This window comes from Rattus rattus, chromosome X (assembly GCF_011064425.1).
Source record: "Rattus rattus isolate New Zealand chromosome X, Rrattus_CSIRO_v1, whole genome shotgun sequence".
NCBI lineage: Eukaryota > Metazoa > Chordata > Mammalia > Rodentia > Muridae > Rattus > Rattus rattus.
The window spans coordinates 40381279-40398762 of record NC_046172.1 but is presented as its reverse complement, the minus strand read 5'-3'; positions in this window follow the sequence as shown (position 1 = coordinate 40398762).

Here is a 17484-nt window from a genome sequence, read left to right as displayed (position 1 = left end):
GTTTTCCAAATGGTTGCATAATTTCTGTTTAGTACTTACGGTTAAAATGCACTACATATTATGTTTATTAGCTGAAAAAATAATGGCTAATTATTTGCTAAGTATATAGCAGACCAGAATCAACAAAGAACATATATTTTCATGCTTGAGAGTATTTCATAATATTTGATTACTGATTAGACTTCCTTATTAAATGCACACATATTGTGAGACATGCAATTTTTTCTAACATTGATTTTTAGTCATTGAGAATCATGAAAATAATTTATGACATACTTAAATTTAGCAATTTTAATACAGTTTACCAACTCATTGCATTGGTTATGAATTTTCTATCTCAAAGTAGCAACTTTATGTCACAGCTGGTTTATATTCTTCCCTCATCTGCATAATCTACAAATAACTGCACCCTTCATTTGCTTTGTATTCAAACTTGTAATGCTTTCAAGTTTTTTGTTTGTGCAATTTATGTCCAATTGCCTCTTAAGAAACCCATCATTGCTACAGCCACAGTTGTGGGTAGGTGACTGAGCTACAATGCTCATTCTACTATTTTCTTAAAGAATTTACCACCATTTGTAAATAAACAGTTTAAGAACAGCATTCTATGTCCTGAATGACAAATTAGAACAAAGAGAAAGTTTATTGCTCAGGATTCTTTCTTTTACAAACTCATTCAGGAACCAGTCTCTGCTTCATTTTTGTTTTGTCCTTTTTTCCCAGTTCTGTGGATCAAACCCAGAGTCTATTCAATGTTAGACAGGAGCTTAATCAAGTGATGTCTGGCATCAGTCAACAAATAGCTATTTTAATATTTAAAATAAAGTTTTTACCTTTAAAATCATTTCCCCAATTTTATTTTTAATTTTACTTTATTTTTATTTTTATTTTATTTGTGTGTTTGGAGAGGTATGCATGTGGTCTTTCAAGAGATGATGTCTACTTCCATTGTACATTCTTGGAATCAAACTCAGGTATAGAGGTTATGATTCACTGATCCATCTACTGGCTCAATTTCCACAATATCTTGTTGTAAATCTATTTTCTTAAATTGAGTTATTCAGTTGTCTATGAAATGTCTTCTTTTCATCTCAGAGATTATTCACAAAATATAGAAAATGTATGTCCATTCAAGCGACATATATTTATTTTGAGTAATGTGGAATTCTAGGTAGCTATACAAATGTTAGCATGATTGGAGGTCATTGGTGATGAAAAATTTTCTCCATTATCGTCTTTTAGATAATTTCCCTGGAAGATACAATTTTAAGAAGGGGAAGCAATATCATAACATCTAAATTTAAAACAAGAGAGGAGGGTGGCAGTATCAGATATTTTAGATGGCTCACTAAGGAAATGTTACTTCTTTCTTGTTAATAGAACAGAATTTGGGTTATATTTCAGGCTCTGGGTAGATATATAACATTTAAACACTGCCCCATATATTATATACTTTTGTCCTTTTCCTTAAAAGTTAATCCTACTGATTTTGACAATCTCCTGGTCATGGGACTACCCTTCAAAAATATGATTGACACTAAGAAATGTGAAAGGATTAGAAAAGTAATTATCCCCTTAGAGGGATGATGTGCTTCCATAGCCAATGCCCTTCCCTTTGTGCAGTTTCTCACAGTTTGTCACTGTTAAGCAGACCAACATTTGAGTTGTAGTACAAAAGGGTAACTTCCTCCCTCTCTTTATTGTCCTTTCTTAGATAATGGCCAAAATTCTATGTCTGCTTTTTCTGAAACTTTGAGAACTCTTGTGCAAGTTCTGAAAACACTGGCTTCTCCATACAGCTACATGTGTACCCCTATTTCTCATTTCCTGCATTCTTGAACCCTGTGAAGATCCTCTTATGGTTTTCTGTAATTCTTTTTAAAAAGTTTTATTGCTATAATAAAATAACGAAAAAAATAACTTGGAGAGAAGGGGCTTATTTCTATTTCAGTTGCATACCATAGTCCATTGCTCAAAGGAAATCAGGGTAGGAACTCAGAGCAGGAATTTGGAGGTAAGAGCTGATTCAGAAGTCATGGAAGAACTCTGCTTATTGGCTTGCTCTTTGTGTATTACTCAATTTACTTTCTTTATCCAGGACTTTCAGACCAGGGATGGCACCACAGCGAGCTGGAACCTACCAGATGAGCCACCAATCATTTAGAAATAATTAAATATCAGCAAAAGAAAGATAAGTGGCAAATTGTAAATATTTAGTTTAATTCTATTGTGGTTTGAAAGCATACTTCACGTTATTTGTATTCATTTCAGTTTGTTGAAGTATATATTATGGTGCTGACTGTGGTCTAACTTTATAAAATCCTCAAAAATGATAATTATTTTAACATACACACATGTGTGTGCATGCGTGCATGTGTGTGTGTGTGTGTGTGTGTGTGTGTGTGTGTGTGTACAAACATAGCGCCTGCATGTTTCTAGATATATCACATATATAAAGTCCCTGAGGTAGGCAGAAGAGAAAATTGTATCTCGCGAAACAGATGGTTGTTAGCTATTATTAGCTGCCTTGTGTTAAGAACATGTGCTGGGAATGTAACTCAAGTCCTCTTCCAGAGCAACAAATGCTCTTAACATCTGAGCTATCATGCTCACAGACTTACTATTTTTACATACTTAGAATTATTTGTTTGTTTGTTGTTTTCCTCCTCCTCCTCCTCCTCCTCCTCTTCCTCCTCCTCCTCCTCCTCCTCCTCCTCCTCCTCCTCCTCCTCCTCCTCCTCCTCCTCCTTCTTCTTCTTCTTCTTCTTCTTCTTCTTCTTCTTCTTCTTCTGGTTTCTCTTGCAGTCCTGGGTGACCTGGAATTTGTTCTGTCAATCAGGCTGGTCTCTAACTCAGAGATCTGCCTATTTCTACTTCCAGATGACTTCATAGGATTAAAACTGTACACCATTATACCCAGTTTTATTCCAATTTTTGAAGATGCACAGTAGCATTGATATCTAGGGGAATAGTAAATTAATTTTCTGTAATGACCCTAAGAGAAGGGACAACTACAAAGAGCTTAGGAAGGGAAGATGGTGTCCTTGTTCACTCTTGAATCTTCTAGGAAAGCTGGTAGATTGTAGATGTCTTTTTGTATCATCTCAACCTAGGACCCTAATGGAAGATCTAGGGGAAGGACTGAAGGAACAGAAAGGGATTGCAACCCCATACAAAGAACAGTATCCACTAACCAGACCACACAGAGCTCCCAGAGACTAAACTAAAGACCATTGAGGGATCTATGGCTCCAGCTACATGTGTAGCAGAGGTTGACTTCATTTGGCATTAATGGGAGGGCAGGCCTTGGGTCCTGTGGAGGCTTGATTGCTTCAGTGTAGGGAGATGCTAGAGCAGTGAGGAAGGAGTGGGTAAGTGGGTGGAGAAGCACACTCAAACAGATAAAGGTGAGGGGTTGATTGGATGGAGAGTTTGTGTGTGTGTGAAACTGGAAGGTATATTTCATTTGAAATGTAAATGAATGCAATGATAAATTAAAAAGAATACTTTTAACTAAAAATTAATGAAAAAATAAATATACAAAAACACATGGAAACAGGTAGAAGCCTTTAAAGAGGAAACAAATATATCCCTTAAAAATACAGGAAAATGCAATTAAGCATGTGATAGAAATTAACAAATGGTCCAAGAACTAAAAATGGAAATAGAACCAATATAGAAACAGAAAGGGAGGCAACCCTGGAGATGGACAACTTAGAAAAGAGATAAGGAGCTACAAATACAAACATCAACAACAGAATACAAGAGATTGGAGAGAGAATCTTGGGCATAGAAGATACCACAGAAAATATTGACACATCAGTCAAAGAAAATACAAAGTATAAAAATCTCCCAACCCAACATATCCAGGAAGTTCAGGACAAAATGAAAAAATCAAACCAAAGAATACTAGGAATAGAAGAGGGTAAAGAATCCCAGGTCAAAGGGCCAGAAAACATCTTTAAAAAAACCAAAGAAAAGTTATCTAACCTAAAGGAAGAGGTGACCATATACATAAAAGAAACCTATGGAATACCAAATAAATTGGACCAGAACTGAAAACTCTCCCTTTAAATATTAAATAAAACACTGAATGCAGAGAGAAAAGAAAGAATATTAAAAGCTGTAAAGGAAAAAGTTCAAGTAATATAAGAAGGTAGACCTATCAGAATTACACCAGACTTCTCCACAGATACTCTAAAAACCAGAAGACCCTGGACAGATGTCATCCAGACCCTAAGAGAACACAAATGCAAGTCCAAGTTACTATACCTAGCAAATTCTCAAGCAAAAATCAAATAGATGAAATAAGAAAGATATTCCAAAAGAAAACCAAATTTTATAAGGACAGCATAAATTTTGCAGGCAAGTGGATGGAACTAGAAAATGTCATCCTCAGTGAGGTAATTCAGAACCAAAAGGACATACATGATATTTACTCACTGATAAGTGGATATTACACGAAAAATACAGGATATCCAAGATACAAACTTCAGGATATTTGAAGTGTAACAAACAGAAAGACCCAAATGAGGATGCTTTAATCCCACTTTGAAGAGGGAAGAAAATAATCATGGTAGGTAGAGGAAGGGAGGGATCTGGGTGGATGAGGGGAGGCACAGGTGAAAAAGGGAACAGGATCAGGTATGGAGAATAGCAGGAGAGAAGCTGAGGGGGCCAGCAGAATAAATGGAAATAAGAAGCCTTGTTAGTTGGGATGTGGGGAGAACCTCTAGAAAGTACCAGAGACCCAGGATGCTAGAAATTCTCAAGACTCTATGGGGTCCTTAGCTAAAATACCCAACACTGGGGAGAGGGGAGTTAATGAGACCACCTCCAGTAGAAAGAGCCTCAAGTAGAGGGAGGGTGTTACCAACCAACGTCAAAATTTCTGATGCAGAATTTTTCCTATCTAAAAGAAGCGCAGAGACAAAATTGGAGAAGAGACTGAAGGAAAGTCTGTCCAGTGACCAGCCCTTCTTGGGATCCATCTCATGGAGGGTAGGAGGCAGCACATGGCCTGGCACTATTACTGATGCTATGATATGCTTACAGATGGGAGCCTGGCATGTCTGCCCTCTGAGAGGCCCTACCAGCATCTGACCAAGTCAGATGCAGATACTTACAGTCAACCATTGGACTGAAGTGTGGGACACCTATGTTTGAATTTAGAGAGGGAGTGAAGAAGCTGAAGGGAAGAGTCAGCCCATAAGAAGACCAGCAGTCTCAACTAACCCAGATGCCAGGGAACTTCCGGAGACTGAGCCACCAACCAGGAGCATACATGTATCAAATTGAGGCCCCTGGTGCATGTATAGCAGAGATCTGCCTGGTCTTGCCTCAGTGGGAGAAGATGCACTTAATTTTAAAGAGATTTGAGGCCCCAGGGAAAGGGGAGGGCTGGTGGGGTGGGAGTACTCTCTAGAAGGCAAGGGGTAGGAGCAATGGGATGAAGAACTGTGGCAGGAGGTATGGGAGGCAAGAACTCGAATATAAGTAAGTAAAATATTTAAAAAATTAAAAAGTCAAAGAAAAGAAACCCAAATAAAAAAAAGCCAAGGCATTTAAATTATTAGTTTCAGAGAAAAGACTCAGTTATAAGAATGGTTCTTGCTTTTGTGTTTAGATTAAGGTCCAGGTCAAAAGTGCGGATGAGTGGTTTTATGTTTCCCTTGAACTCTGTGCTCAAGAAGATAATTTATTATCCAGTGTGTGTGTGTGTGTGTGTGTGTGTGTGTGTGTGTGTGTGTGTGTGTGTGTGTGTGTGTGTGTGTGTAGTCCATCCCTTGTGTGCAATGCTGTGTACTATAAATAAACAAGAAGAATTTGAGAGGAGTTGGAGTTTGACGAGACAAAATTTAAAAATTCAAACCATGTGGTAGAAAAGAAGGTATCAAAGCTAAGCAGCAGTTCTGAGAAAAAAGAATCCATTGTCCCAGAATGGCTTTCCATCATTTCTTAACAGCAGGCTCAGGCATTCAACTTGGTGTCCTATTCCCCTGGGATGTGCTATTGCATGTGCTATTGTTAAACTTCTGACTAAGTGAAATGGTGCTCCATACTTTAATTCTCTGCTCCAACCAGGGTTTGACTCTATAGGATAAATTTTCGCATAGAGGTACCCAATGGTACCAGCACATGAAATCTAAAGAGCATTAGAATTCTTTAGGCAGTGACTTCTGTAAGATCAGTGGTGGGTCTCTGTTAACTAACTTTGCTTTTAGCAGGGAGGCGTGTAAGTAGTTGTCATCACATTTTCAGTGTACAAGTACTGAGTCCTGGCAGAGATCTGCAAGAAGAGTAAAATAAAGGAAGGCAGGTAAGAAAATAAGAATGTAGATGGGTGAGCAGATTCTGGTAAGTAGAGAAAAATCTGGACTCCATGTCTTGATGTACCAAGGAGGTGAAGCAGCCATGCAGACATCCCTATGTTCATTAGCACTGTTGTAGCTACCTTCCTATGCATGTGGCTCTCTTGCTTGTCCACATGACTGTTACTATCTTTGACAGATGTAGTTGCCTACTCACTTGGCTTGGTAGGCAACTCTGTGTGTGCATTTGTTCAATATTTTTCATGGCACAAGTCTTTGGGGGAATGTGTATATCACCTATTTTCATCTTTGGATCATTGTGTGTCTGTATATGGGCCCTTCCAGTGGGTCTCCAAAGGTCTTAACTACACAATTGGTACATGTTGGGTAGAGTACATACTTTTATTCTCTCCATTAGGTGAGGCAGAAAGGGCAGATACACCTTTGGCCTCTGTTTAAGTGGTTATATGTAATCCACAAAAGAGGAAGAAGGAAGAAGGCAGAGTTTCTATCTGATTCCTCAAATCTATCATAAAATCTTTGGTAGTTGCCTGCCTGTCATTTTCTTGTGATCCAGAAAAAGAGAAAGGGGGAGGAGAAAGGAAAAATCATAGTGGTATGATGTTTTTTTGTTAAATAAGAAAAAGAAGCTTATAAAATTTCATGCTACTTTGAATTCATGTCCTTAAGAGATTACAGTCAGGATTATACTTTGCATTCATTATTGTTGTCATAGAAAAGGTTGACAGAAAAAATGAATCTTTGAGTAAATAAGGAATGATTAGAGTTAATGTAGTTGATTTCAACAAGAAATAGTGGCAAGGAAAGTGAGATTGTGATGTTACCAATTAACATTTAAAAATGCTTTACTAACAAGATAACGTATTAAGTCAATGAAATACCAGAGAAATACATAAAATAACATGATATCCCTTTTCTCTTACTTTTGCATATTACTGCCTAAACCAGTATGAACATTAATATCTAATTTTCTGATCCATTATATGAATATTAAGATAAATATCAATATAGCTGCATATTGTTAACATTTTAATATGTAGTTTTTATTCAGTTTTTAAACATATAGGTCTATGAATAAAATTTACAGGTCTGTTAAAAAATTCTCCATACCTAACATGGAAACATATTCAATATATAATTATGTAATAAACATAATAATCCATAGTAGAAATGTGCTGTGCTTTTTTGATTTGTTTGCATGTGTTTTGTTTTGCTCTTTATAGGTTTTTGAGTACAGTGCATCTATCTTCAAACCTCACCATGATATGATGGTATTTTCAGTTCCAATGAATTAGATTTCCTCATATACTACTGTATGTATACATTTTTCGCTCATGTGTTACATTCCAACTGCAGCATACCTTCTCTTGCTTACCAGTTCCCTCCTCCACCTCTGATCTCCCCCAGATATGTTTCACTTCAGAAACAAACAGGCTTCCCAGGGATATCAACTGAACACACCTGGGCTAGAGCCTCCCCTTCTCCAATCCTTCCAGTCTACCCTTAACTCCACCCCACCCCACCCCACATACATTGGCTTTACCTTATTCCATATCACTCTCCCCTGTCTATCTCCTCCAGTTCCAATGACCTCTGTTTCATGAGTTCTTTATTTATTTTGGCTATTAGATATCTATCAAAAGTGGAGATAATGAAAGTCTTTTCAGATTCACCAGACTTCTGTTTTTGTTTTTTGTTTTGTTTTGTTTGGTTTTGTTTTTTTTTCCTACTGATTATTCCCTTGCCTTACAGAGTTTCCAGATTCATGAGATCCCATTTATTTATTCTCCATCATAGTGCTTTTGCTATTAATATTCTATTAACAAATTTGTCTCTTGTGCCAATGTTTTAAAGGTTAATCCCTATATTCTTTTCCATTAGGTTCAGTGTGTCTGCTTTTATGTTGAGGCCTTTGATCTACTTGGAGTTGAATTTTGTGCAGGTTGATAAATATGGGTCTATTTGCAGTTTTCTACATGGAGACATTCAGCTAAACCAGCATCATTTGCTGGAAATGCGTTCCTTTTTTCCAGCGTGTATTTCTGTCTTCTTTATCAAAAGTCAGGTGTCCATAGGTATGCAGATTTACCTGGGGGTCTTTATTTCAATTTCATTGATCATTATGCCTGTTTTTATGATATACCATACAGTTTTTATTACAACAGGACTATAATGCAACTTAAAATCAGGGATGATGATATCTCCAGAAGCTCTTTTATTGTTCAGTATTGTTTTACCTATTCTGGGATTTGGGGTTTTCCATATGATATTGAATGTTGTCCTTTCAAATTTGTAAAAAAGTGTGATGGAATTTTGATGAGGTTTGCATTGAATCTGTAGATTGTTTTAGACCAAGAAACCAAAAATTCAATTGCCATATAAACAAACTGGAAAAAACAAATACATGATCATCTCACTGGATGCCAAAAAAGCCTCAGATAAAATCCAACAGCAATTTCATGAAAAATGTCTTAGAGAGTTTTGGAATAAAGGGGAAATTTTATTCTGTTAATTCTATCAATCCAAGAACCTAGGAGATCTTTCCATCTTCTGATATCTTCTTCAATTTTTAATTTCAAAGACTTCAAGTATTTTGTCATACAGGTTTTTCTCTTGCTTCATTAGAATTACCCAAGATATTTTATATTCTTTGTGGCTTATTGGGAAGTGTGTTGATTCCCTGATTTCCTCAGTCAATTTGTCATTTGTAGTAAAGGAAGGCTACTGATTGCTTCTCTCTTTCTCTCTCTCTCTCTCTCTCTCTCTCTCTTCTCTCTCTCTCTCTCTCTCTTTTTTCTACACTTTTTTTACCCCTTCCCTGCCTCTTCACCTGACATTCTGCTACACAGTGGGATTAGGTCTTGGCAGGACCATGGGCTTTTCCTCCCATTGGTGCCCAACAAGGCCATCCTCTGCTACAAATGAAGCTGGAGGCATGAGTCTGTCCATGGTAGTCTTTGAATAGTGGTTTAGTGCCTAGGAGTTCTGATTGGTTGGTATTATTCTTTTTATGGGGTTGCAAGCCCCTTCAGCTCCTTTAATTTTTTCTCTAACTCCTCCAACAGGAACTCCATTCAAAGCTCAATGGTTTGCTAATAGCATTCACCTCTGTATTTAACATGCTATGGCTAAGCCTCTTAGGAGACATCTATATCAGGCTTCTGTCTGTTGTAAAAATGTAATAAATAAAAAAGTATGTTGTTGTCTTTTACCCCGCTAGGTCCGGCACCTCAGTGCCCCAAGATATCTGCTAGATATCTTGGCAGAAACACATCCCAACTCCTCGGTGGCCCAGTGTCTCTTGCTGCCACACACTTTCCTACAATCAAACCGTCACATAAAAGAACACACAACACAACACAGTAACCTTTGACTCAATTGGTAAGATAATTGCCAACTTAAACATACAAAGCCTGGTACCATCCATCCCTTGAGATGTAAATATACAGAGCAGAATCTTAACATCACGTGCCATGGCTTCTCACCCTCTCTCTGTCTCCCCTCTGTTCTAGTCTCCTCCTCGTCCTTCAAACTTCTCTCCAGCCCATCCTTCCTTCTCCTCCAATGACAGGCCTCCTTCTATCCTGTACCTGCCCCTCACCTGTACTTTACAAATTCAATGGGGAGGTGGTTCTGGTGAAGTCAACTGAGTTCTGAGTAGTGACTAGGCAGCTGCCCTTGGGGCAGTGGAATTAGCATCAAAATACAGATAACTTCAGGGCAAACCACAACACCTGACAGCATGTACTTCTTGGCTTCATCAATATTATCAAGTGGAGCAGGCTCTGAATGGCCATTCCTTCAGTCTCTGCTCTAAACTTTGCCTCCCTATCACCTACTATGGATATTTTTGTTCTCTTTTTAAAGAAGCACTGAGGCATCCGCACTTTGGTCATCCTGCTTCTTGAGCTTCATATGGTCTGTGGATTTTATCTTGGGTAATTAGAGCTTTTGCGCTAATATCCACTTATCAGTGAGTACATACCATGTGTGTTTTTCTGTGATTGGGTTACCTCACTCAGGATGATATTTTCTGGTTCCATCCATTTGCCCATAAATTTCACGAAGTCATTTTTTTGATAGTTGAGTAGTACTCTGTTGTTTAGATGTACCACATATTCTGTATCCATTCCTCTGTTGAAGGACATCCGGGTACTTTCTAGATTTTGGATATTACAATAAGGCTGCTATGAACATAGTGTACCATGTGTCTTTGTTGTATGTTGGAGCATCATTTGGGTATATGCCCAGGAGGGGAATAACTGAGTCCTCAGGTAGTACAAATCCCAATTTTCTGAGGAAATTCCAGACTTATTTCCAGAGTGGTTGTACCAGCTTGCAATCATACCAGCAATGGATGAGTGTTCCTTTTTCTTAAATCCTCAACACCATCTGTTGTCAACTGAATTTTGATCTTAATCATTCTAACTAGTATGAGGTGGAATCTCAGGGTTGTTTTGATTTCCAATTCCCTAATGGCTAAGGATGTTGAACATTTCTTTAGATTGTTCTCAGACATTCAGTATTCCTCAGCTGTGAATTCTTTGTTTAACTTTGTAACCCATTTTTCAATAGGGTTATTTGGCTCTTTGCAGTCTAACTTCTTGAATTCTATGTATATTTTGGATATTAGTCCTCTATCAGATGTAGGATTGGTAAAGATCTTTTCCCAATTGGTTGGTTGCCATTTTGTCCTAATGACAGTGTCCTTTGCTTTACAGAAGTATTGCAATCTTTTGAGGTCACATTTGTTGATTCTTGATTTTAGAGAATAAGCCTTTAGTGTATTGTTCAGGAAAATTTCCCCATTGCCCATGTGTTTGAGGCTCTTCCCCACATTTTCTTCTATTAGTTTGAGTGTATCTGGTTTGATGTGAAGGTCCTTGATCCATCTGGACTTAAGCTTTATATAGGACAATAAAAATGGGTCGATTTGCATTCTTCTGCATGCTGATCTCCAGTTGAATCAGTACCATTTGTTGAAAATGCTATCTTTTTTTCCACTGGATGGTTTTAGACCCTTTGTTAAAGATCAAGTGACCATAGGTGTGTGGGTTCATTTCTGAGTCTTCAATTCTATTCCACTTATCTACCTGCCTGTCTCTGTACCCATACCATACAGTTTTTATCACTATTGCTCTATGATACTGCTTGAGTTCAGGGATGGTGATTTCCCCAGAAGTTCTCTTACTATTGAGTATAGTTTTCAATATCCTGGGTTCTTTGTTATTCTAAATGAATTTGTAAATTGCTCTTTCTAACTCTATGAAGAATTGAGTTAGAATTTTGATGGGGATTTCATTCATTCTGTAGATTGCTTTTGGCAAAATGGTCATTTTTACTATATTGATCCTGCCAACCTATGATTATGGCAGGTGTTTCTATCTTCTGAGGTCTTCTTCAATTTCTTTCTTCAGAGACTTGAAGTTCTACTCAAACAGCTCTTTCACTTACTTGGTTATAGTCACACTGAGGTATTTTATTTTATTTGTGACTATTGTGAATGATGTCATTTCCCTAATTTCTTTCTCAGCCTGTTTATCCTTTGAGTAGAGGAGGGCAACTTATTCCCTTGAGTTAGCTTTTTATCCAGCCACTTTGTTGAAGTTGTTTCTCAGGGTTTGGAAGTTCTCTTTATGGAACTTTTGGGCTCACATAAGTATACTATCAAATCATCTGCAAATAGTGATATTTTGACTTCTTTTTTGCCTGTTTATATCAACAAAATTGGAAAACCTGGATGAAATGGACAATTATTCAGACAAATACCAGGTACCAAAGTTAAATCAGAACAGATAAACCATCTAAACAGCCCCACAACTCTAAAGAATTAGAAGCTGTAATTAAAAAAGTCTCCCAACCAAAGTTTGTTTAGTGCAGAAATATATCAGACCTTCATAGAAGAATTAAAAAGAAGTAGTGTCCATTCTATTCCACAGAACAGAAATAGAGGGAACACTAGCCAATTCCTTTATGAAGGCAAAATTACACTTATACCTAAATCACACTAAGATTCAACAAAGAAAGAGATCTTCAGACCAAGTTCCCTTATGACTATAGATCTTAAAATACTCAATAAAATTCTTGCACACCTAATCTAAGAACACATCAAAATAATGACTCATTATGATCAAGTAAGCTTCATTGCAGGAATGCAGGGATGGTTCAATATACAGAAATCCATCAGTGTAATCCACTATAAAAAAAAAAAACCTAAAGAAAAAAGAAAAAAAACACATGATGATCTCATTAGATGCTGAGAAATCATTTGACAAAATTCACTACCCCTTTAAGATGAAAGCCTTGGAAAGATCAGAAATTGAAGGCCCATACCTAAACATATTAAAAGCAATACACAGCAAACCAGTAGCCATCATCAAACTAAATGGAGAGAAACTTGAAGCAATTCCATTAACATTAGGGACTAGACAAGGCTGCCCACTCTCTCCCTATTTTTTCAGTATAGTTCTTGAAGTTCTCACAAGAACCATCACACAACAAAAGGAAGTTAAATGGCGACAAATTATAAACTAACTCAAAAAAAGAAATAAAAAAAACCCAAAACCCACATGATCATTTCATTAGATGCTGAGAAAGTATTTGACAAAATTCAACAACCCTGCATGATAAAAGTACTGGGAATATCACAAATTCAAGGCCCATACCTAAACATAGTTAAAGCAACATATAGTCAACATTAAGCTAAATGGTTAGAAACTTGAAGAAATCCCACTAAAATCATGGATTTGTCAAGGCTAACCACTCTCTCACTAATAATTCAGTGTAGTACTCGACATCCTAGGCCGAACAATCAGACAACAAAAGGAGGTCAAAGGGACACAAAGAGAAAAGGAAGAAGTCAAAATATCACTATTGCAGATGATATAATAGTATACTTAAGTGACCCAAAAAGTTCCACCAGAGAAAAACTAAGCCTGATAACTTCCACAAAGTGGCTGGCTAAAAAATTAGCTCAAACAAATAAGTAACCTTCCTCTACCAAAGGATAAACAGACTGAGAAAGAAATTAAGGAAATGCCATCATTACAATAGTCACAATTAACATAAATTCCCTTGTGTGACTCTAACCAAGCAAGTGAAAGTTCTGTATGGCAAGAACTTCAAGCCTCTGAAGTAAGAAATGGAAGATCTGAGAAGATGGAAAGACCTCCCATGCTCATGGATTGACAAGATTAATAAAGTAAAAAATGGCCATTTTTGCCAAAATCAATCTACAGATTCAATGTAATCCCTATCAAAATTCAAACTCAATGCTTCATAGAGTTAGGAAGAGAAATTTGCAAATTCATTTGGAATAACAAAAACATAGGGTAGGGAAAACTATCCTCAGCAATAAAAGAACTTCTGGGGGAATCACCACCCCTGACCTCAAGCAGTATTACAGAGTAATAGTGATAAAAACTGTATGGTATTGGTACAGGGACAGGCAGGTGGATCAGTGGAATAGAATTGAAGACTCAGAAATGAACCCATATACCTATGGTCACTTGATCTTTGAAAAAGTGTCTAAAATCATCCAGTGGAAAAAGATAGCATTTTCAGCAATTGGTACTAGTTCAACTGGAGGTCAGCATGTAGAAACATGTTAATTGATCCATTCTTATTGCCCTGTGTAGAAGAGTTGTGGTCATATGAGCACTGGGGAAAATTTCCTGAACAAAACACCAATGGTTGTCGCTTCTGTCCCTGTCCCGCAGAAAGGAGCGACACCACGATGTTCTTCTCAAACTGGTTTATTCAGGAACCTTACAACATGCAAACAGGAATCTTTCTTTTCTTTTTCTTCTCTCTCTCCCAGCCCCTGAGCACACTCCCTTATATCCTCCCTCAACTCCGTCTCTTCAGTCCAGACTGTGTAATCTCAGTTCATAGGTCCATGTCACATGGCCTGATCTTGCGTCATGGTGCACCTGCGCAGCTCTCACAATGGATGTGGATAGTTTCAGGTGTGTGAGGAAGTCAGTTGCTAGTCTTGAGACTTAGCTGCAGTCCTGGCACCATCTTGGGACTGCCGCCACACCTGCTTCCCACATCTCCCCCTTCTTTATGTTTTTGGCAGAGAGAATGCCTGTCTTTGGTTGACCCCTGCAGCAATGCCCCTTACCTGTCATCGGGAGACAATCAACTTAGGTTTGATCCCTGTCTTAGGTTGGTGACACGCCCAGGGAGTCTTACCCATCATTGACTACTTCTCTAGCATGCCAAGCCACACTTGAGGAGACTGTCCCATCTCCACTGCTGCAAATGCCTGTATCATTAAGGCTTGAGTTCTGTGCTGACAAAACTGTGTACGGCACATGCACCAATAGGCCAGGACGCTAATAAGAATCAGGCATAGGGCAAGTCTAGCAGGTCCAGCCCATTCTTTCAGCCGTGAGGCAGCGGCGGCGATTCAATCGGCCAGTCCTCCAGCTAAGGATATGTCCACTCGGGTGGAGTTGATATGGACGATGGATTGTCTCAATTCCTGAACTAGTCCATCAAAATGTTGAGACCAATTTCCTGTAGGATACTGAGATATATTACAGGATAACTGAGCAGCACGACTGACATTCACAAATGGTATGGAGGTGACACACAGTCCTGAGTATTTCCACTCACAACCCAATTGCATTAACTCCATCATAATATCCGCTTGTTCCTGGAGCAAATCAACCCTTTGATACAGCAGCAAAATTCCCGCTTTCAACTGACTATTAATATTACCCTGAACATCCAAAGCTTCTGCAACACCTGTGGATAAATTACTTACAGTTGCCACAGTCTGTACTATGAAGGTAATGGATATGGCCGCAGCAATGGCTGCGGCGGCAGAAACTGCTATAGCAGTAACAATGGCTGCAGTAATGCCAAAAACTCTCCAGATTTCCAGGTGTAAGCTACGTCCCTCTGCCCCACCTGGAGCGTACGGAGGCAGATGAGGTGGCCCCGGAGCCAATGGTTCTACCTTTAGTTTCACTTTCTCTAAGCTGTCAGTGATGCTTTCCAGATCATCTTCCGACATTTCCCCCTCGCTAGAATATCCTTCGGTGTCTAATTTTTGAGAACATTCCTCCCTAACCTGATTTAGTGCCTCATGTCCCTTTTGGAGCTCCGCGCCACTCCTTTCCTCATCCCCTATGCAATTTTTCACTAATTTCCACACTGGCAGCACTCCTTTTGGTAATACCCCTGCTCCTTGGCAACCTCAAATCTTTCCCTAATTTCTTCCAACTGGGCATTGTAAGATGTCCTGTCACCGGAAACCACGGAGCAACCTGGTCCACTGCTCTTAAAAAATTCTCTACTATTTCTTTCTTTAGCCTGATTCCTTTCACTTTTAACAAATCCTTGAGGGCTTGGTGAACTGTCTGAACTGATGTCGAGTTCCCCAATGTGCTTGGTGCAACTTGTCCCAAAACCGGGACCTTATAGTCTCAATCCAAGAGCTTTTCGACTTGTCCCAAAATCGGGACCTTATAGTCTCAATCCGAGAGCTTTTCTCGTCCCACTTACCTGGGAACTTACCAGCTAGCCGCCCTGACTGTGATGAGTTCTGAACCAAGGAGGAGGTTCCCCGTAAGGGCCACCACTTGTCGCTTCTGTCTCTGTCCTGCAGAAAGGAGCAACAACACAGTGTTCTCAAAGTGGTTTATTTAGGAACCTTACAACACGTGAGCAGGAATCTTTCTTTTCTTTTTCTTCTCTCTCTCCCAGCCCCCGAGCACACTCCCTTATATCCTCCCTCAACTCCACCTCCTCAGTCCAGACTGCATAATCTCAGTTCATAGGTCCACATCACAGGGCCTGATCTTGTGTCATGGTGCACCTGCGCAGCTCTCACAATGGACGTGGCTAGATTCAGGTGTGTGAGGAAGTCAGGTGCTAGTCATGAGACTTAGCTGCAGTCCTGGGCGCCACCTTGGGACTGCCCCCACACTCGCTCCCCACAAATGGTGTATGCTCTAAGATCAAGAATGGACAAATGGGACTTCGTAAAACTGCAAAGCTCCTGTAAGGCAAAGGACACTGTCATTAGGACAAAATGGCAAGCAACAGATTAGAAAAAGATGTTTACCAATCCTATATACTAATAGAGGATTAATATCCAAAATATACAAAGACCTCAAGAAATTCAACTCCAGAGAGCCATATAACCTTATTAAAAATGAGGTACAGAGCTATACAAAGAATTCTCAGCTGAGGAATATTGAATGGCTGACAAGTACCTAAAGAAGTGTTCAACACCTTTAGTCATCAGGGAAATGGAAATCAAAACAACCCTGAGATTCCACCTCACACCAGTCAGGATGGCTAAGATCAAAAACTCAGGTGAAAATAGATGGAGTTGAAGATGTGGAGAAAGAGGAACACTCCTTCATTGTTGGTGTGTTTGCAAACTGGTACAACCACTCTGGAAATCACTCTGGAGGTTCTTCAGAAAATTGGACATTGCACTACCTGAGGACCCAGCTATTCTCTCCTGGGCATATACTGAAATGATGCTCTAACATGCAACAATGACACATGCTCCACTATGTTTGTAGCAGCCTTATTTATAATAGCCAGAAGCTGGAAAGAGCCCAGATGTCCTTCTACAGAGTGATAGGTACAGAAAATGTGGTACATCTACATAATGGAATACTGCACAGGTATCATAAACACTGACTTCACGAAGTTCATAGGCAAATGGATTGAACTGAAAATATCACCCTGAGTGAGTAACCCAATCACAGAAAATCACACATGTGTGCACTCACTGATAAGTGATTATTAGCCCAAAAGCTTAATTCTCCCAAGATACAACACACAGACCACATGAAGCCCAAGAAGGATGATGACCAAAGTGCAGATGCTTCAGTCCTTCTTCAAAATGGGAACAAAAATATAGGAGGGTTGGAGTTAGGGTTTGGAGCAGTGACGGAAGGAACAGCCACACAGAGCCTGCCCCACATGTGATTATATATATATATATATATATATATATATATATATATATATATATATATATCTCCACTAAGACTAGATAGGCATGCTGAGAGGAGCCAGATATAGATGTCTCCTGAGTGGCACAGCAAGAGCTTGTCGCATACAGATTAAAATGCTAGCAGTAAACCATTGAACTGAGAACCGGATCCCCCTTGGAGGAATT